This window comes from Dendroctonus ponderosae, unplaced genomic scaffold (genome assembly GCF_020466585.1).
Source record: "Dendroctonus ponderosae isolate FM_Combo_2020 unplaced genomic scaffold, Dpon_F_20191213v2 Dpon_F_20191213_8, whole genome shotgun sequence".
Taxonomy (NCBI): domain Eukaryota; kingdom Metazoa; phylum Arthropoda; class Insecta; order Coleoptera; family Curculionidae; genus Dendroctonus; species Dendroctonus ponderosae.
The window spans coordinates 7,090,099-7,113,643 of NW_026019016.1; the positions used below are offsets into that span (position 1 = coordinate 7,090,099).

Genomic DNA, 23,545 nt, shown 5'->3' on the forward strand with positions numbered 1-23,545 from the left:
GTACCCGGTATGAATGACGATGATTATTTTTCATGTTCACTAAACTCTGCTGTGTGACAATCGCGGACTCAACCTTTTTAAACAACCGGTTTCATAAGTAATTAATAACGCTGATTTATTTACAAAAGCAGGGTTGAACTTTGTAAAATTTCGATAATTTCTAGGCTTGACTTTAAGGTTTCGAGAGAAAAGGAACTATCAACATTAGAAAGTACCAACAAAAGTTTCCCATTACTTTATTCAAAAAAAATCTTTATAAATTTGTAGTTCTTTCAACCTTAAAAACTGCCTGCAACAGAAGAAAAATGGTGCGATCGCTCCAGGCTGCAGGTTCAGATTTAAACGAAATGTTTTTTTTTAAACAGGTAAACACGTACATTATTGTCAAAACTGTGTAGGTAGGTGTTCGTTGAGTTGATTATCTGAAAATGATTTCGGCCTTTCTCGACTCAAAGGAATTGAACTGAAACAAAGAGAGAGTTTCAATGATAATCATACTTTTAAGAAACAACAAGCTTCCATTTGTATTTCGACGATTGCCCTCGGTTGGGTTTAGATCAGTTCGCGATAAAGTAAATTATAACCACAAAACGAATAAAACATATTCTAGAGACTTGAAATAAATTAAATTAATAATAGCGTAGCACTGGCACGATGCATATTACACACATGCTAAAGGATATTTTCCAGTAATTATTCAGGCCACTCTCCAGGCGAACCGTTAATAACAATTCAGTCATGGCAGTTATCTCACATTATTTTAATTATTATAACATGTCAGCAGTATTTTTGTCTACTAGTAAGCGTAATTTACTTAACCAGCAAAAATAGCTTAGATAAAATAAACGTATAGTGGAGCATGTAATTCAGTACAGGATATCCAATTAGTTTCTGCGGACGTCCAGAAGGTACGGGTTTTAATTGAGCCCACCATGTGGTTAAAACGTAGCTCAGTGGCTGGAAAATAACTAAGCTGCTCAGTAAATCAGCCAAGGTGTCTATTTATTATTGAATGGTTGCTCTACTGAGTTAGTAATAAGTGAAACGTAGCAGATATGTATCAATTAATAATCTTGAAGTCTTGAACTTGGTGGCAAAGTCGTCCTACTAAAAAATACGCAACGTTTGTTACAATTTCAAAAGCTATGCCACAGAATAAAAGGTGTTCCAATAAGAACGACGGTTTTGAATTGCGCGCCATTTTTAGGGTCATGATKTGATATTAAAAAAACAGAKGCCGTTTGTTAGYAGACATCAGGAGGTTAAGTAAAATAGAGCGGTTCTATTGAACCGCAACAACGATTTCTCATTGTAAAAAATTATATTCAAAGRRKCCGAAGTTTTGCAGCCACAGTTCGCAAAATGCGTACAATTATGGGTCATCGGAATGCTCCAACTGAAGCCACTGTGAGAAAATGAATGAAGAAATTTCAGCAAACTGGGTCTGTTAATGAAGTTAAAAGAGAAACGAGTTCGTCCTGGTCGCTCGGCTGAAAATATCGCAGCAGTATGTGCAAATGTTGAGGATAGCCCAACCACATCAATTCGGCATAGAGCTCAGGAAATTGCCACAACCAGTATGCATSGAATTTTAACAAAAGATTTGAAGCTTCATGCGTACAAAGTTGAATTGGCTCAAGAGTTAAAGCCAGAAGACCATGGGCAACGTAGCCTTTGTAGATTGGATTTGGGAACAACGACAATTAGACGGTGATTTTTCAACGAAAATCATATTTAGTCACGAGGCTCATTTTCATCTTGATGGCTTCGTTAATCGACAAAATTGTCGCATTTGGGGTTCCTAAAATCCAGGAGTGATCGTTCAGCAACAGATGCCTCCAAAAAGAGTTACTGTTTGGTGTGCATTGTGGGCTGGAGAATCATGGGACCATTTTTCTTCAAAAATGCAGTTGGTCAAGCATTAACCGTAAATGGTGTTCGTTATCGTGAAATGTTAACTAAGTTTTTTGTACCAAAATTGCAAAATATGGATCTCAACAGCATGTGGTTAACAACAGGACTGTGCAACACCACACAGCCGGAAACTGTTGAATTACTACACAAGTCATTTCCTAGTCGTGTTATTTCTCGTTTTGGAGATCGGCATTGGCCGGCCAGATCATGCGATTTAACGCTTTTGGAGTTTTTTTTGTTTGGGGTTTTTTAAAGTCACAAGTTTATGTCAGCAAACCAACAACGATTGAAGCGTTCAAAGATGAAATTTGACTCTGTATCTCTGAAATACCGCAAAATGTATGCGCAACAGTCCTTGAAAATTTCATGAAAACAGCACGTCGGTGCCAGCAAAGCCGAGGCGGTCATTTTTCCGATGTCTTATTCCATTCATAACCTCATGATGTGTACTTCATTTTTCAATAAATGTTCCAAACTTACTCAAACAAATATGTATTATTTAAAATTAAATCCGTCGTTCTTAGTGGAACACCCTTTGCATACATTATCCCATTTATTTTGTTAAATTCTGCATTCTCCCGAAGACTGTGGACACTCGCCGCCCATGTGCTAGTTGCAAGTATTTTGAGTGAAACCATAGACATTTCAGTCGTGTAAAATGCGGCTCCGATACAAAGTAAAAATTTAGAAACATTATTCTTGTATTTCGTGCCAACGTTGTCAGAGTTGACCGGGCGGTAATTAAGATTACTTGAGCAATAAATCTCAGGTGTCGCCGCTTTTTACTAACCCTTTATTATTTGTTTTAGTTTTGTGGTGCTTGACTCGGTCTAGGATAGATAAAACGTTTAAAATGCATGAGTGCTAAGGCCACTGACTTTACCATCAGGGGCGTTACCGCTTCACCAAATTGCTCTCACAAATGCCAGTTAATATGAGATTTTTTGAGAAAGCGTGGCTTCAAAGTGCTGGAGTTTTTGGACGAAAGTCAATAAAACAAAACAGCCAAATTGTCTATTTAAACCGAGTATAATTTTGCTTTATTGTGTCAGATAAAGATGTTTGCAACGACAACGAAGAAACAACAACAATAACCCATTGAGGCCACCGAAAGACGATTATTTAATGAAAAGTCCTTTAGAACGAAGATCTATAATAAATTGTGCACTTTCTTGCGCCTAATTTCGGTTTAGGAGAAATGTTTCTCGTTTCCACGCTAAATGCAAAAATAAAAATTATTGGGTGTCTTTAGAACCCCTCTTAGTTGTTCGATCATATTTAGTTACACAGCACTAGTTTTTTGTTCATACGTGTGATTAATGCACTTGCTGTTTGCCAATGGTCTTTTGAGTTATTTTTGTCTCGTTTAACAGATTTGTAATTCCAGCTCTTAACCATTCTACTGCTTTGCCATATCAAATTTCGTATTCGTTTCAATCAAAATCTATTAATTTTTTGATCTGGATTTGTGAGTTGTTTGACGCCGAAAAAAATTTTGGTAAGGAATCATTTTTTTAAGGTATATATTTCTAACATTTTTAATTATTTCATCCTATCTAATAATGGTCTTCATTTCTCTGTGAATAGATAGCTGTTTTGTCACTTTATATTCTAGTCTATTTCTTAATAATTGCGTTGTATGATTAATTTATTAATGGTATGTTTAGAAGCTCTTAATGTGCAAATAGCGTTCATATTGCAGATATTCTAATACGTGCGTCACAACAACTGCTTGAGTAAAAAAACTCTTAGCAGGAAAAATGTGAAAGGAAAATATAAAAACTGAAAAGGTTGATTGCACAGCATTGACAGTATCGGGTATAATTTATTGTTGGTAGTTTTGCAGTAGAAGCACTGGCGTACTGAAGAAATTTTCTCAACAAACCTGCACCCATTGAAGAAATGCTCCAATTGGTATTAAGGCTGAACGCTGATTTGACAAATCACAGTCGTTTATGGTGCTGTTATATTGAAAATATCTTTGATAAAACCGAGAAAGCCACTTCTTGCAAATAATGATCTAATACCATTTTAATATTTTAATATAACATCGGTAAACTCCCCTCCCTGGAAGCCAATGTTTAGATTTATTATTAGATGCGAGTTTATTTCAAGCCTGATAAACTTAATATTATTAACCTCAATTGCAGATTTTCCGGTCGATATGTCGACATGATAATTATCATAAGTTGGTTTGTCTAATATTTATAAGTTTATTTATTATTAAACTCGCGCGTAATCAATATTATTGACATCTAGGTTAAGATCGGCAAGACCAGCCAATGGGATTGAGCGAAAAATTCATTAAATTTTAATTGGCCATAGTTGTTCAAAGATCACGTTTTAGCCATTTCAATCAATTGATCAAGAGGTTTATTTAACGTTCCCGAATACTGCCGGTTTTTAGGTATGATGAAGGCGATATTACCAAATAGTATAAAACGTATAAAACGACATATTATGATGATTTTCCAGATTCCATATAACAATGCGCAAAGAAGGTCTTATTATAATATAATCACACAAAAATCCAAGAAAGTATTTTTTAAATTTGTAAGATCAGCAAACTTGTTGTAAAGAATAATGCTTTAAAGTTTATCGTCCAAACGTACACATTGGTGTAACGATTTTAGCTTCAAAGGAAACTGAAAGCCACAGCCTTTTAACGACTATTGCCGGTATTATTTAAAAACCTTGAAGGCTACAAGATAATATGTTACTCTCTGACTATGAACAAGTTATTTACGTGCTTATGTTCCTGCAAATATTATTTTTAATACAAAATCAGAAAAAATGTGAAAGGACCACAACAGTTTCAAAGGCGGAGTATTTGCATTTTTATTAACACAGGTGTGTTTAATCTTACTATTCCCGCATATTGAGGTTTTTCTTATTGCACAGCTATAGCGTTGAATTATTGAAATTGGTTTCGGCATTAACATAATACATTATCAATTCCAACATATAACTGTTAAAACGAGAACATATGGTTCATATTTTCTCATAATGATTCAAGCCATAAAGGTAAATTTAAAAAGTTTGATAAATTTAAGGTAATTTTCAAACAGTATGACAACTTATTCTATTAGAATATTTGTTCTTCCAGCCTATTTAAAGCGCTCAGATGTGAGCAAAAAAGTTGCAAATTTGCAAATCTGTCAGCGCAAATACGAAAATACAGTTCTGTTTAAAGGCATAACCATTAGGATAATGAGGCTGTATAATGCTACTGACTACCACAAGATATCAAAGAATTGCGTTTTTCCAACTTTTGAATATATGCGTCCATGTAATTTATGCTGGAACAAACTTGTGCAGTCGGAGGAAGTGGGTTGAATTTAGAGCTTCTGCGGCAAAGCCAAGCACCGCTGCACCTGATATTATTTTTCTAATAAAACGAATTATCCCACACGAATTCTTCGGTTTATTATTTGTTATATGACTTGATGAATTTATTAATACTAAACTGTTTATAACGCATAAAAATATAAATACGTGATTGTTTAGTATGTCGTGCCAACGTTGAAGTTAAATAAATCGAAACCCGAGCTTTGATATAAGTAAGAATAACTCGCATATTTAGCTAAACAAATTGCAACTTACAAGCTATTTGCTAGGCAATTGATTGTTATTATATTCACTCAGTTGCAGATAAAAACATGTGAATATTAAAACAACATTGAAACATTGAGTAGATATTTTTCTAGTTTAGACAAAAGTTAGATTCTGGGCTTCTTTTCCGTATTATCTGTTCGTCTATATAAGCTTTTTATTCTTAATGAAATTTTTCATAACTGGCAAATCTTGAATCAGACTTAAATAAAGAAAGATATTTGCAATTTTAACGAATGTATTTCACAATTTTTGGGAAAATCTTCTAAACATTCTGCTTGTGCTTAAGCTGCCTAATGCGTGCCTTAAGCTGATCGAAATTAATTAATCAACTAATTTCATTCCTGGATTTTTTTTTTGAGTGATAAAACAGGGAAACAAGGCATTTGTTCTTAAACGCAGCAAAGTGTTCCTCATCATAATGTTAGCCGATTCAAATTATGCTTCTTGAGAAATAGAAAAACGTTTAAAAGTATCGTTTAAAAAGAAACGCGAAATGGCATTTTTAATTTCACGTGAAAATTACACTTTGAGTATGTGTATCTAATAGAATCCTTATTCAGTTTACAATCAAAATTTCGGTTGGCATAATGTGCTTTTCAGTAACGATTTGGATTTCAATGGACAATCTGAAGGTAAATTTAAAAAGCTCAGTTGGAACGTATGTTGGATTTAGTAGAAAAATTGTTTTAGTTATTTTTCATGTCCTATTTGCCCATCAATATTACAGTGAAATATTAGCTAACAAGATTTGCAAGATAAATTGCTTTACCTACTAATCCCGCGTTGTTGGAAAATTTTTGATTTAAACTTGCTTCTTAATTACCTGAGAATATAATTATTCAAAAGCGTAATTTAATGTGGTAGTTAAAGGCATTGGAAAACTCTTCAAATAAAATTATCTTTTGATCGCTCTTATGTTCTGAATTTTCAAACAACCTTTCATAAGAAAATAATACGTTTCAAATATATATAAGCAACTATCACAAAAGAGTTGCAATAATAATAGCATTCTGTAATGAACCAATTGTTGGCAACAATCCTTCATATTATGTCAAGTCTATGATACATACTACTGGAGTTTTATTTGCTGGCTGTTTCCATTATACAACTTTATATGACTGCATTGCCCACTAGGTGAGGCCCATGAGAGTCTGCATTTATAAAGTATATATTCTTGACGCTTTCGGACTTTACAACAAAGACGTTTACGATCCGATGGAATTTAACGCATTTATGTTTTTATCAATAAAACCTTTTTATACGTGACAAAATTTATTACTGTTGTTTTGTGATGGAATTTTAGTTTTGTGTTATTTAAATATCTCATTAGATTCAGCTATCTAATCAGAAAGGACTCAGTTATTAAGAGCGTGAATTTTTTGAAAACCTCAATAATATTTTGGTTTTTTTAGGGACTGAACTAGAGATAATATTTTCCCAACTTATAATTTCTTCACATAGGCGACAGCTATGCTCTCCTTGACTATGCCAAACAACTGGAGCTGAATGCGCCGAACAGGCAGGAAATTTTGAATAAATGTAAATAAAAGTAGCTGTTTTAAAAATATTCACAATGTAACAATCAGTTGTATTGACGAAAGATTAGTTGTATTTTTGTTGCAATAATTTTTTATACCTGATTCATGCGATAGGAAAGTTAAAAGCGATTTCAGCCATTGATTAGTCAATAATTACTGTCATCAATGAAATTTGGATATCCGATTCGTAAGAATGAACATTTTGGTATCCAACATTTTTTTCTTTTCAAGTATTTACTCTAAATTTCGCATTACGAGCGAGTCAGTCGTTTCCTCCGAAAATCGCAATATGTATAACAATTAACACTTTTTAGCGCTTTTTATCAATTTACCAGCACTACTAACTTATTGCCAGGATTGTTGAATGCTAATTTATCTCTAAAACTGATCTTTTTATCAGTTTTATCTGTCTGGTTTATCTCTCAGTAAATTTAATTTTCAACCCGATATTTTGAAAAATTAGTTGTCCTATTTAAGTGTGGATTTACTTGATGTTTGATATACTGTATTTCGCCTTAGCTTGGTGTAAAAACCCTTTGAATTTAGGCTCTCGGTTTGAAGCATTTAACATTTTTGTGAAATAAATCGAATATTTTCAACGCGTTCTAAATTAATTGGATTTATGCCCCTAATAATGAATAACGTGTTTAATTAATACCAGTTTAAAAACTTTTCACACTTCCAAAGACCTAGAATTTAAAACAGCACAACAAACCATATTAAAGATTGATTTTCACAAAGTTGGATATATGATAAATGCAGTAATGATTGGTTGCAAATCATGACATAATATAATACCAATAAATATCGCCCAAGATAGACTGCTTTGTGCTAAATATTCATAAGCAAGAAGGTGAATCATGAATAATTATATCTATTATGTGGTTAAGACCAGATAAATATGAGTATAATACGTAATTAGATGTCGTCAATTTAACTATACACACAAAGCTTGATTATAGGTTGTGCATGTCTTATTTCTGCTCCCACAAGTCTGAATCTAAACTTTACATATCATTAGTCAGTCAGCTCGCAGGGGACTTGCGAGTTCTGGTCAAGATTTAATTGGATCAGCATTATACTTAAAACTGATCTATTTATGTACAAAACGAACTGTTGCAATAAAAGAAGAAGTACTCGACTTCCTAGTTTATAATTGAAATCTTCTTAATCATTCGCGACTGCTCACGGGCATGAATTCCATGTGCTTAAATAACTAACGTACGGCTGAGCTTTGATGATCATAGCATCTAGCATTATGCAGATTTTGTTGTTTCAGTGCCAATTTATTTGTTTAAATCTAGATCCATCAGATTTAATTGGAATTAAATGGAGAACAATGAAAAGTTTACACAAATGTTAGTTAGAAGTTTACTATAGAAAGTAGTTTTACTTTAATTGCATATTTGGCGTTTCTGCAACAACCAGCTCTGGGAATAACGGAGAGGAGAAAAATAGTGACAAATAATTTGCAAAAAACACAACACAGAAACGTTGGATAGTTGGCAAATAAGCTTTTTATATTTGTACTTAATTTATTATTTAATTGATCGCAATGTAAAATTTTCCATTACTGACTATTTTCATAATTTACTCACTACTTTGTTGTTTTTGTCTTTAATGGAGGTTCGACTCCAAAAATAGAAAGTTAACGAACAGCCAGCACTAATTAAGAGAGGAAGAACTAAAACATGCATGCGCACTGCGTTGAAATCCTTTATAAAATTACAGAAAACCGCACAAAGCAACATTTGTTCAAATAATCATTTTAACCTTTCCGCGAATGTGAAGGGTACCGCGTGACTCATTTCAAGTATCATTTAACAGAGCGGCAGCACTACTTTTATTTATTTTTAACGCTGGCAATATCATTTTACAGGTTTTTAAATGGTATGATTGCAGCACACAATTGGTAGTAAAAACCGCTTATTTTGATCATAGTTTAGTGAACCACCACATATTTAATGGATAATTATGAGATTATAGGTGGGTGATGGATATGTGTACTTTCGGTTATTTAATTGAGTGAAATGCTCGTTTTTTTAATCAAAAGATATAGAAATATCTATTCGTCGAACCACTGATTGTCCTCGTGAATTATCTCGCTCTAAAAATTGCTTAGATTTTAATAATTTTAATAATTCTTCACTCCTAAGATTATCAGTGTCTTCACCATTTAGTAAATCTGCTTTTAAAATATACCTACCTGTTACATGCAGAACATTTTGCAAAATAAGTTTGACTAATAGAGCCAGGGGATTAATCATAAATATTCAATATGTAGTCTTGACTCAACAGGGTCACATATGTACATGAAAAAATATTGTTGTCAAGCCTCCTTTTCCAATTTAAGACAGTTCATAATTGATTAAAATGAATGTGTTCTTCTATAGGAAGTACTTAATTCACGTTAGCTATTTTGTCAATTATTCCATATAACATGTGATCTAATTTAGATTAGCTATCAATATCCGATCCGTTCGATGCTAAAAATTGCTTGGATTTTAATAGGCAATACACCTTAACAATCATTAGAAAAGCCGGTTCATTTTATTAGTTCTCGTTTTCATACTTGTTTTAATCTGCAGAATACATGGTAACAAAAAACCAATTGAATTTTAAAATAAGAGCGGCCGCTCTCCCCAATCAGAGTCCTGTTAATATCTGGAAATAACAGGTTTAAACGCTATACCTTTTTTGCATTTCCTATTAGAAGCTGTTGAAGATAGTTTAGATTTAATAGATCACTATGGTTTTTTCTGTTATATTTGATGTAGTTTCAAATAATGTCTAAGATTAATCGCTATTTTTTGTCAATTTCAGCAATTACATCTTATCCTTTTATTCTCCCTACCGTTTTACTCACGTAGCCACTGTTAAAAACCAGTTTTACGTATTTCATTAAAGCACCTTAAGACTAATAATTGGGCTGGAACGGTGCCATGTATGGCGGAAAGCAAAATCCAAAAAACGTCTTAATAAATTTAATAAGCACTATTTCTTGTTTTATTCAAAAGAAAAAGTCACATACAAGTTTTTAATCTTTTGTGTGATCAGGGATCATCGAAAGTTAATCTCATAAATATGGATCAAGTGAAGTCGTTTTAACAGTCACCCAGGGAGGTCCGCGGAATTAAATATTGTATAAACGCCAGGGCGTAAAAAAATCGCTAACAAATTTATTTTTGGGCGCAAACTGCGTTTCTGACATTTTCCTCTGCGTTTCGATTTTTTTAGATTTTTGTTCATTTATTTTCTATGCAGCTTATCTCGCCTCCTCTCATTGTGTGTACATGACACCGCATTTTTTGCCTTTTTTCGTAGTATTTTTTCTTGCCTCTAATTGTGTTTTTCATGTTCCTGAATGCGCTCATTTTTCGGAACGAATCAAACGTTAGTAAATCGCAAAACTAAATTAACTTAAACAACAGGAATAAAAACGCTTAAAACTCGTGGTAATTCAAATTTTGAAACTACAAAACTGGCAATGGCTCAAACAACAGGTTGAGAACAGGTTGAGACAGAATATTTTGACTTGTGCCTCATATCTCTTGTTAATGGCGATTTTTCCACAACTGAATTTCTTGTCTAAATAAAATCCTGGCGCTTTAAAGACTTCGGTTAAAAACACGTTAATGAACGAATTCTATTTAAGCTCTTGCAAATGTGGGTACGAAATTGACGCATTCAAATATTCAGTCGCAGCAACACTAGAAGAACACGACTTTTTTAAGTTCCAGAAATAGTTGATCAGTGCAAAACAACTATAGAAATTATTTGCACCACAGATGATGTTTATTTGACTTGCCTGTTTTTTCTGTTCAACTTTTTAATAATTCATTATTATAACCTTGTGTATCCTTAATTATAAACTAACTTCACTATTGGCCGGTTACTATATAATTCTATGTTAAAAAAATCCATTGCCCTTGATGCTCAGCACCCACTCGGCATTCGAAATAATGAATAGATGCTCTTCTGAATCAGCAAATGCCATCGTCCATGTATGTTGTGCTGCTGGTTCGAAAATGACAGTGTAGAGAGGATGTTACGATTGCACTGTTCATTTGAATTTCAACAGAAATGCATAACAACCGCCTTAATCGTAAAATGGTAGATATAGTGGAAACGTTAATGGAAATGCCGTTAATGGCATAGGAAGATGCGAAGCAGGAATTGCACTAATTGTTGATTCCGCTGATTTGTAATAAAATTATTCAGAAAACAGTTTATTGCATGCACCGGTAATTTCCGATACGATAAACGAGGTGGAATTGCGGAATTAGTGTCAGTTGATCTCCTGAATGATGCGAATGGTGAATTCGTATTTATAATCAAGCTTAATGGCGATAATCAAACGAGTCGTACATCTAATAAACCGCAGTTAAAAGTTCAGTTAAAAAGCTAAAGATTGATTTGAAAGTAACAACTATAAAATATATTTAAGCAGTTGCATAAAGATTAAAATCACACGTTAAAAGATTAGGAGCATTTTAAGCCCAAATCGTAAAATGTAATTCTATTCAGTTGAGTAATTCCAAGACAGATGCTGAGCTCAATCTCCCTGTATCGATAATCTGGTGATAGATCCAAATTTTGTATCACCCTATATAGAAACTGCATCAAAATGAGCCTAAACCAACTACTAATTTTAAATAGATGGCTTTCCAAATTAAGGGGTCCGACACGATCGTAACCAGTCATTAAATTGCCCACCCAATCTCGGACGTCTATGAGAAAAGGCATGTAGCGCCCATTATATTTAATTTTTAATAATCACTTCGGTGAGGAACTATAAAAAAATCTAATTTGCCCGATTTTTTATGGGAATTTATGATATGTGTTGTATAATGGTGAGGCTGTTTGATTTAACTCTTCAATCCCGTTGGTATGTTAAGGCTCACAGATGCAACCAAACTGGCAAACATAATGTCCTTATGATTAATTTATATGAATATTTTTTATTATCTGCAGCTCAATTTGGGATTCCTGAACAGGACATACACTAAATTGCATAATTAGTAAATCAAGAATTGCTTTAAATGCGTGTAAAGTACTATTTTGTACACAGATAGTTAGGTCTAGTCCAATCTATAGATTTATTTATTCAGGCTGATGTTTTACTTACCCGGTTTATTTAACAGCCTTATACAGGAATGGAAACGATTTTTTGTGCTCAACGCATATATGGAGAGCAACACGATACAACAAATAAATTGCGTCGATCGGAAAAAGATGAAACACTATTCGGACTCTAAATAAGTAGCTGGTATCTATATTAGATACGTTCGAACCAGTGTGTTTATTGTAAATAAATTGATCCTTTCTTAAAAATTTAAAACTGCTGAATCTGAACTTCTCCAGTTTGACGAGTGCAATACTCATAAGCAAGAATGAAGATCGTTCTGAATTTGGTTCGAGCAGGCCCTAACATAGTCACTGAAGACTATTAAGATTTCGCCCAATTTTCCTTCTTCTCGAACTTTTGATCAAGCTTTATTCGAACAACGGTCTTAAATAGGCTTTCCACGTTGTATCCAAAAAATTTTATTTTCAAATAAATTGTGCCACATGTACCTACAGTAAATGCTGTTATCACTGAAATTTGAAGTTTGAAAAAAAAAAATTTTCTAGGACGGCCTGAAAGCACAAACGCATGGCCAGTTTCAAGCAACTGTTTTGATAAGTTTTAAGATCATTAAATCGTTCAAAAATAAATCCATATAAATTAGTAGGCTTTGAGTTCTTTTGTCAAATTATAGATTAGATTTTAACATAAAAATTTTAAAAGTGTTAAACAGGGAAGCTAACAACTAATTATAAAGTGAAATAATAAATATTCAATGAATTGACTGAACGGGTCTATCCTCAATTCATTCATAATTACATTTTTTTCTCACTTATTTATCGAGCCAAGCAACGAAAGAAAAAAGCAGAATAAGAAAACTGAAGAATTAAAGCACGCCTTTTCCAAGTATCGAAACACTCGAATTACGGTGTAATAAACGTATCCTGGGAATACACACTTTTAACTCAGTGTTGCACAAAATTGTTCAATATCGTTAAAATAAACGTAAATGTTTCTAACTAATGATTAATACTTTTTGGCATTAACATTTAATATGCAAACGTAATATTGTCTTATTGTTTTGTGTGTTTGTTGATTCGATAATGTCATAACAGCAATAAGCTGTCTCTTGTGCTACTTAGATGCGAACGGACTTTCAATTCGTCAATTTTTCAATGAGGACAATTTTTTTGAGTTTATGCAATTTGATTATTATTCATTATTTACACATTGACTAATGGTTTCCACATCAACATACCCCACACAGGCGCCTCGACTAAAGAGGACAATTAATTATGGTTTATTGCCGTTTGATTCCGTGTTTGTTTAAACTATTTCATTGCTTCTGCAATTCGCATGTCAAATTACCTGAATACGAACATGAAGCAAGTTCCTCTTTAATATTTTATATGTATTTTAATATTTTTCTCAAAAATGATTTCCTTCGTAAAGCAATAATTTACTACAGAACTGAATTCGACGTTTCCTTTCAAATTCAACTTTTTATTTAAAAAATTTACATCTGTTATGAGTTAACGATTGAAACTGTCATTCGATTCTTATTTAATGCTTGCACTAATTGAAAAACTTGTTTACACTAGATCGATTTAAATAATCTCGTCGACTTGCTCTCTTCAATGCATTAGTACAGGTTGAAGATTTGCTATAAAAAGGCATCGCATATAAACTAAAAGAGTCGTTGAAGGCCTTGCTCGCACTAAAAAAATATATCGTTAAGCATATGTTCATAAACCAGTTTGACTTATCATAATAAAGAAAAATGAGGCTACGACATGCAGGATGTAACTGTGTTAATTAAGGATGGCCTTTGGTAATACATGGAAACGACCAACGCCGTTTTGTAAACAACTTCACTCACTTCACTTTGCTGAAGTTAATTTGATAATCGAAAAGGGAAATGTTAATTTAGTGTGTCTTAGTATTGCGGCCTTTCAAACACATGTGCCTGCGGACAAAAACTCATAACTTTCAAGAGTTACAAGATTTATTAAACTTTGAATTGAAAAGTGTTTGCGAAACTGGAGTTGGAAGTTTATCGCGGACAGAGACTGGACTAAATCAAAAATTGAAACGACAAAACAAGTACCTATTCAATTAATGGAATAAGAAGAATATTTGGTCGATTGCAAATTTTGAGAGCAATAGAATATTTTAATTACAACAACAAAAATTGTCGATTGGAGCAAATTCGTTCAATAATTTAAAGTTTTGCTGTAAAATTTTGAATCTTTGGTAAATTCTAGTGCTGTGGTACTCATTGAAGGAAGAAAAAATGGACAAAAATATATATACAACACTCATTTAACAAGTTGAAACTGCCGCTAGTGTAGACAGATGAAATAAGATTTATGAAAACCAACATAACCAATTTTTCTTCAGGATTATTTAGAAAGCAAACTTTCACCTAACTCTATGAGAAGAGCTGCACATTGTTTAGAATGTATAATCTGAGATTTATGTGACATAGGATGTATTTTATTGCCAACCCACATAATAAATTTGACTACAAAAACATTCCGCGGAAACGCAAACAACTAGAAATTGCTAACGGTAAGAGGTGAGGCAAATTATTTTAAGCAATTTGTTAAGAGGAATAATAAATATTTCAAAAGGATTGATCATAGACAAGTTGTTTTGAAGCACACGATCAATCGAGTACTGCGACATTCTTTGACTCAAAAGACTGAAAAAATGTTCTGGGTTCTTTGAATATCGAACAAATGGGATAATATAATTTAAAATAAGGTGATTAGAATTTGTTTTTAAGCAAGACTCATATATTTTCATGAAGCAACCGCATAAAAACTGCCCAAAAATTTGTCTTTCGTAACTGGAATTAACTAATTTTTCGTTTTCGTTCTTGATCTTTGCAACTGAACTCATGTTCAACGAACGATTTGCAGGTAAATTTGTGCTCACTACATCAATGTGAAACACCATTCACAATTAGTGCGTTTGGCCTTAACCGCAGAGCAAACCTTAAAGTACACATTTATGAAAATATCGAGGTAAATACAAAGCAAGAGGTCTGGAGCTAAATAATAAAGCTGAACCTTTTAGGCCTGGGTTACTCAGTTAATTTTCAGGACTTAGCACAGGGTTGCGCAAATGGCGTATTGCGCCGACCCAATGCACCGGCTCAGTAACTCACCGGGGCACTTGCCTTTCAGTCAATCATTTGGTAAAATTGCTCCTAAAAAATGTGGCAATTTTTTTATTAGGTGTTGAAATGCCAGCCCTCGGCCTTACAAAGCTTTAAGTCTGTAGCGGGAACACATTTTGAATCGCGTTTTTCATAAAAAGATTTCTCAGGAACAAAAAATACTCTACAAGTGCAAAGTTGTGCCTTCAGTAAAGTAGAGTGCGCTCTAAATGGCATCAAAATTCCCTTAAACCTTCAAAAATTAATTCAAATCGCATGAAATCTTTAATTCTGCGCGCTTTGTAGATGTTGGTTTGAAAATGAACGCTTTCACACAACTGCATACTCTTCATTAAAAAATGCCAACTTCCAAAGTAAAGCCAGTAGGAACTTGAAATATTGACATTATGTAGAAGTTTTTTTTGAATGAAATTTTGGCGAAAACTTGCTTGTAAATGCCATTCAAATTTCGTGTGACTTTTTGTGACTAATCCAGCAGAGATACGCACGCACGTTGTTATAACTAAATCGAATTACCAATTCTCAATCCAAAGATATAACAACGAACTCTGTGGCTTAAATGTTTAAAAAAGGTGACGTCATGTTTCAATCGATTTTGCAATTTAAAAAAGCAGGCAAAACTAAAACTCTTGACTTTTTTAACAAAAAAAAAACATAAAACTGGAACCCATATTTGCTTATCTCACACGGTTGTTTGGAGATGAGCTTGCCAAAAACACAAAGCCTCCCAAAATATTCCCAAAGTTTAAAAATTTCTTGTGAAGAAATTAATGGTTTAATCGAATCTGATACTAATTGTATTGAATACTGGAACCCGAATTTCCATGTCTGAAGCGGTTTTTTAGCGAAAAGCTTCAGATGAGCTTTACGTAAAAATATAAACTCGCCCAAAATACTACCAAAGTTTAAAAATGAATAGCTAAATGATACCAAATCCAGCCTACAAGTCAATTAATAAAAATTGGATTTAAAGTTCTACATGTACATGGCCACCAGGGGCAAAGTATTGCTGATCTTACCGAAAGCTGCTTAGTGCCACCTGGAACACAAGAAGAAAATGTGTCTAATAACAAGAGGAAATCCGTCCAAAGCCAAGCTTATTTGAAATCAGCAAATCAAAGAGAGGGAAATATAAAAAATCCAAAAAACGTTGCTTGTCGGAAAACTAAACTCAGTTTTTTGTATAAAGTGCCTGTTCGCACGGCACTATTTCCAAAGGAAAATTTTACGTTGCGATTTAACGAAAGTCAACTGCAACTAAACTAAAAACGCTCCAAGTACCGATCTTAATTAATTATTAATCGATCACTAATTTAACTTCAAATTCAGAGCCATTTATATTTGTTTGAATTCTACTCAGCTGCAGTGATACATGCACAACGCCAAAACTAAAATTAATAACCGAATTAATTTTGTTTTTATAAAAATATTGACATTTTCAAGCGATGATAGAAACCAACGACATTTCAACTAATTAAAAATGTCCTAAAAGTTCTTATTTCAAGAATTATTCCGCCACAAGCGCAATTCGATGTGCGGCGCAGTGAGGAGCAATGAGTTATAACTCACCAACTCACACAGCGGTATTAACGCGAAAGCTCAACTCAGCCCAGCGTTACCCAAGGCTAGTCTTTAGAAGCTGTCAGTATTGTTAAATTAATTCAGTCGACATATCGTGGATTGAAAGCTAAAAGTGACCAAGTCCAAAAGTGCCGTATTATGGTTGCTGACCAAGTAATAAAAAAAACATATTCAAAAACTGACAAAGTCCCCCAAGACCATACAAACACCTGCACTAAAATAGTTTTCTAATGGCCAAGTTTCCAAAAATATTCTGATATAATTTTTAGCTCGGTTTAAAAGTGCATTTACCAAAAATTGATAGTTTATTCTTGGTCAGTTTTACCTTTAAGCCCACGTATAATCTCATCGCTACACTTTCTAATTTTTCCAAGCACCTTAACATAGCGCAATTAGTATTCCAATAAGTCGTAAATATATTAACCATTGATGATATTTAGATACATTTTCAACTAAGACCGACCACAACTGCTTCGTTACTGATTTGGGAATATATTGATGAAAAAATTCCCGGAAAAATGCTTTATATCAATTTTACGACCGCTTTATTTAGGTTAAGATGTCGTTAAAACCACTAATGAAAAGCCCAACAAACAAGTTGTTAAATTCAGATAGCGACTTGTTCTGCACTATTATAGCCCACAAAGTTAATTACTGTTACAACATCATTACGCCAGACGAACTCGAAAAAAACTCTTTAAATGCAGTTTCCAGAACAAAGCTCCCATTGTTTTCGGGGCCAGTCCTAAATACAAAACACCCATTCTCACCATTTAAGATAGGATTTGATGTATGCCATCAGTCACTCCTGTTTTACATCTTCTCGACTTCCAAGCCTCCTAAAATATGATCAGTACCGTACTTGTTTCATTATGTTTGTGAAATTAAATCGTTCATAGCCTTTCATAGTATTAGTATTAGCTATTGAATAAAACCTCTGATAGATTCACTAAAGACTTGCGCCTATAAAAAGTTATTAAAACTGATCAATCCTGCTTCTTGCAAGAACAGACCTAAAACAAAATATTCTCATGCTCGGCAGGCATAAGAACAAAATGTAGAAAACGACCTGCTTGCTACAGATAATCACCTACTAAGCAGTTCATGTAAGTACATATTTACTAATATCAAGATAATTTCGCTACATCCGTACATAATCTTTCAATTACTTTTTTCTATGTTCAATATCCTCCCAATTGTTTCTCACGTTCCACATATTACACATAAATTCATTAAGCATGCTGCTTACGTTCACGCATGTCTTCGGTATAGTCAAAGTTAATTTAAACATGAATTTAAGACCAAATCAACTACTTGTTAAGTATAGATAGCATCTAATTAAATAGTAATGAGAAATATGAAAAGAACTAAGACACAAGCGTGTAATTCCTAAATGGTCAATGCCCTTTTCGAAATCATATCGTAGAATTCCATCATTATAAGTGAATTGTGTTCTCAGACTGGCAATGTTTTAATCGCTCTGAAATGTTAACAATTTCTTGAGATCAAACTTATGTGATAACCGAAAATACAGATAAAAGACCTAGAAAAATCAACTAAGTTTCGGGTGATTTTAGCTTTAATTGAGATGACCGAATCATGTGATTTCGCTTATATTTTAAAATATTTGTCTGCGTTTATTGGAAATTACAGCCGACGAAAGACAGTCAGTCACATGAACAAGGGACTTATTCAGACTATCAAACCGAAAAATATACTCGTATCCGTTATTTAAAATAAACAAAATTTTGCTTAGCGAAATACAAAAAGATAATAGGATATGGTGAACGTCGAACGTTAAAGTATTGAAAAGCTCTAATCGACTAAAGGATCAAAAACACGATTAAAACAATTGTTATTAGCATTAAATTAGATTGTAAAATTTATCGATATGTTCAACATGCCCACATCAAAAATTGTATTACTATTAACCGCCGGTTGCGACTATTAATATTAGTTTATCAAAGCAAGGATCGATATCAACAACTTTAATCATTGCCTCCCAATAAATCAGTTATCTGGTAAATTAATAATTCCAATTACACTATTTCATTACGCCCTATTTCCTGTACTGGTATCTATTAATAAAACTATGCAACGCCTTAGCTAATTGTATTTACACACACATAATCGAAAGAATTCGTGTAGGACCGGACTTTTTAACTCCTATTTTTTTTCAAACGCCTAAACTAAGCTGTTTCGTCATTGTGGTTCTTTTGATTGTGATACCGCAACACTGTACAATGATTGATTGTTGCATTTATATATTTTTTCTTAAACCAGGGCCAAGGACAATGTTCAGATATTTACATAAATTGAATTAACAGATCGTGTGTTAAAGTGTGTAATTTCTTGAGAAATTTCATATACAAATTATTATAAAATTGGTCAGAGATGTTTGCTTGTTTTTGCTTTTTAATTATTGTTTAGACAGTAAAAATAGGCGATGGTGTTTAAAATCCTCAATCTTAAAACGAAGAAGTTTTTTCAACAAGTCAACTAAATGAATGACTAAAAGTTTTTTTGAGTTTTTAAATGTGCATTACATAATCCATTACGACAGCCTGAAATGCAAGAAAAAACAATGGTTTGTGAATTTATTTTCGGTTCCAACTTCGTTGTCAAAATTGACTTCTATTTGTATGTAGGCCTTAGACTTCGTCGCAACGAGTTCAGTATCATCGGCGAATTTGTTATTTTTTATGAGAATTGTATTCACTTTGATTTATACTGATTCCACACTGACACGTTTTCTTATCCAATCTTTAGAGTAAGTTATAAACGTTTCGCATACAACTTGACAGACTTTTTTTTTCTCAAGACTTTTGTCAACTTTTGAATTGGCCTTTAAAATGTTTAAACCCGGTTTGCCGTTGGCAAAAAAAACATATTCAATCTGTCGACGGTATAATTAAATGTTTAAAACATTTCCAAAGTTTAACAAAAGCAGAATTCATAAAGTTTTGAGATTGGTCTCGTGCACCACTATTTAATTTGACTGATTATTAATTAATGGCATTATATTTAAATCAAACATATGTTTTACAACTGTAAAAACATGTTATCATAGTTCTTAAAGACGACATATGTAGTTGCTTCACAAAGGATACCACTTTGCCATCGCGATATCTGTTAATTTGCATTGAATATTACTGATCAGAATCATTCAATTATTAATTTAGGTAAAATTAAAGCAGTCACAGATATCATCAATTAGCTAGCAAGCTTGATAAACAAAACTTAAACAGGTTTAGATTTGGCAAGATGAAAAAATCTGGCAAAATCAAGACTATTTCACTGTGGCTGGCCTGATTTATTTAGAATTGTAATGAATTGCTCTTGCAAACACTTACTAATTCATAACGCTAAATTTGATAAATCGTATTATATAGGGCGAACCATGGCGTAATGGTTACAAGTCAATAGTCAAGATTAACTTTTACTAGAATTACTTTCCAACCGAGATTTTTCTGCTAAAATCAGAATAAACAGCAAAACCGTCTCAAAAAAGTAGGCAAAATTGAAAACCAGTCTGAACTTTTAAGTTCCAGTTGTAAATATTAGTTTAAAATAACGGTTTTGAAATCACAAAATATATAAAAATGTAGAAAGTCAACATAACACACGAGGGAAGAATCACTGTGTTTCTAATTAGAACAAAATGACTTTGGAAGAAGTGAAAGAAACTAAAACCACTTTTTTTTAATTCGATATTGAAGTTTAGACACAATTTTGTATCAAGCGATAATAGAAGGAAAGAGAAGCATGGCACTATTCTGAACTAATTAGAGTGACAAATTAATAGTTCGAAGACTATTTAAGATTAGTTGGAAGGTGGAAGTTGGGGACGAAGCTTTGCAGCATGGATTCAATTCAGCTGAAAAATGTTGCTTCTATTTAAAAACTCTTAATGCTCAACAAAGAAAAAGTAAGGGTTTTCTTGCCAGTAGATTTTGATTTAGATTCATATTTCCATAAGATTTTCAACCGTTTTTTAAATAGTAAATTCTCGCATGAAGCACACAGTTCGAGCAAACACACTAAAGTTAGTTAGACTAGTTACTAAATAGATAGTGTTAAGAAAGACAACTAAAGCTCTGCGAAACTCAGAAATGCGATTTGCTCGGAGAAAATTCTTTGGATACGTGGCTTCTGAGTCTATTTGTTGCTCAAAGCGATCTTTATCTGATGCAAGTGGATCTAGTTGTCAAATGCAAAAAAAATATGAAAAATTGTAATTTTATTTCAAACTATCTGGTCTGGCCAGTGGTTTTTCCTTAAGATTCTCCTAGATTCTCTTTTGTCTTCGATTAAATTTAAATTAATTTCTTTAACTGCAATGCACTATTTGTTCTTTTTCATTTGATAAAAATAAATCGAATTATGAAATGCAATAAAATAATACAATTTTAATTTTACTTCAAAGCATGTGCACTTGCCGGTTTTTTTTTTGTTTAGCATTCTTTTAGATTCGCGTACATATTTCATCACATCTAAATTATTTTCTTCGGATGCAACAACCATCTTTGAACACATGTTTTTGTAATCCACTGTTCCTCAGAGTCAATTTCACTCGATAGAACTTCCAATTCTCCTTCATTTTTAAGGCTTGCAACGAAATCGAGGGCCAGTGGATGAACTGACGGATCTTAAAGAAGTTCTAGAGATTTCTGCTGCGTTTTGTTCAAGACATATTGAATTAATTTAGCGTGCGATTTACTTCAGGAAACAAGTAAAATTTAAGAAAGGTTCGAACAATTACATCTGCAGATATGTAAAGACCCTGCTTTTAAGCCCTCAACAAAAAAGTTAACTCCACCGTGACAGTGTTTTGAACACTGCCGTGACCAGGATTCGAACCTGGGTTACTACGGCCACAACGTAGGGTCCTAACCACTAGACGATCACGGCTAGAGGAGACATAAATACTAYAGATAATTGCAACAATTTSTTTTAAGAGAAAAYAGCGCTTYCAAAATTGGWAATTTCATAGTCCGACATGCTCCAATAGGCCCGCTTGCATTAATCTCTGCGGTCATTGTTTTTTAAATCAATCAGCATCTTAACAAAACGCACAGGAAATGACTACTTATTTATGTTAATTTTATTTTAATTCGTATTGTACCACTATGCATCAGAAGAAACTGGATATTTTTTTTCAAATGTAGGTCTTATTCGAGGAATTTATCACCGCCTAAAGGAGAAAGACCACAGGAGTCACCAAACTATATGTATGCCTTGAGATGACCATCCATAATATAAACAAATTAATATTAAGTATTAAAGAAACGAAAATGGACACAAAAACACCAGTGACCAAATACGAGCAATATTATAATTGATGAAGACCAGGAGACAACCACTAGGTTTACCGAACAGAAGCAATTTACATCAATACAAGACTCACTTATTATCCAATCGTACAATGAGAATGAAAAGCAGAAATTAACTCGAAATAAAAAGTAAACGGTAAATGTAGTAAAATAATCAGGTCACTGATAATAAATGTACATGAATAAGACCAAGGTCCGCAAGGGAACTGAATTAGTTGAATCAATGAAGGAGACTAACGAAAAAAAAGAGGTAAAGCAGACGAATAGAGGGAGCATTAATCACATAGTAAGAAGATAAGCAAATAAAAGATTAAAAATGAAGCTGAAGATTAGAAATGAAGGAGAATTGAGCAATTCTCCTCCAATAAAATAGAAGAGCTTGACAAACCACATGACATGCTTAATATGGATAAGGCAAATAAAGCAGCAGCGACATACAGGAATCAGCTATATACAAAAATCTGGTACTTAATTGAATTACAAACAGAAGTGAGAAAACACTAACAAAGCAGCCACCAATTATTAGCAGAAGAAGGTAGTACCCACATAAGAAACCTATAATATTATGATCAAAGAAACATAGTAAATATAAAAGAAGTTACACCAGGAGTTTGAAGCAACTCAGAAAACTTGAATCAGTTGGAATGTGATGGTATAGGACGGATAGTGCAGGGAAAGAACCAAATTACTTGGACTCTAAAATGACCAACAACGATCAGAAGTTGCGGATCTATCGCTGATGATATTTACTAGAAAAAAGAATTAAGCAAAAAGGGCATTTTCTCGTTTAAATAATATTGAGTGTAGATTTCCGTGTGCGCATTGTGTAGATCCAGTGTGTAGACATGCAAGAAAGTTAGCTCCACCGTGACAGTGTTTGGAACACTGCCGTGACCAAGATTCGAACCTGGGTTACTACGGCCACAACGTAGGGTCCTAACCACTAGACGATCACGGCGAAAGGAGACATAAATACTACGAACAATTGAAACAATTTAGTTTAAGAAGAAATAGCGTACTGAAAATTGGTAACTTCATGGTCCGACATGCTCCAATAAGCAGTATTCTAAGAGAGGCGCTTACATTGATGATTGCGATTTAATTCTGATAAAGTACTCATTGTAAGACGTTTAGGTCAACTCGGTAGTAACTCAAATAGAACCAATTATCCATAGAATGAAACCGTATAGAGGGTGATTCAAAATTGGTCAGGTGTGGCGCAATGCTTCGAGTACTCCTGGAAGGCTCTGCTGGAATTATCTCCAATTCCTCTATGTCTGCAACCCGAACACCTCTTGATCGTCCACTATAT

General features: G+C 33.4%; 1 non-coding gene across 1 annotated transcript; it reads right to left on the bottom strand.

Annotated features, from left to right (window-relative positions):
• Positions 1-21,739: 21,739 nt before the first annotated feature.
• On the bottom strand, positions 21,740-21,811 carry Trnah-gug. The gene has a single exon. It is a non-coding gene; the product is annotated as a tRNA-His (tRNA).
• Between the last annotated feature and the right edge of the window lie 1,734 nt (positions 21,812-23,545).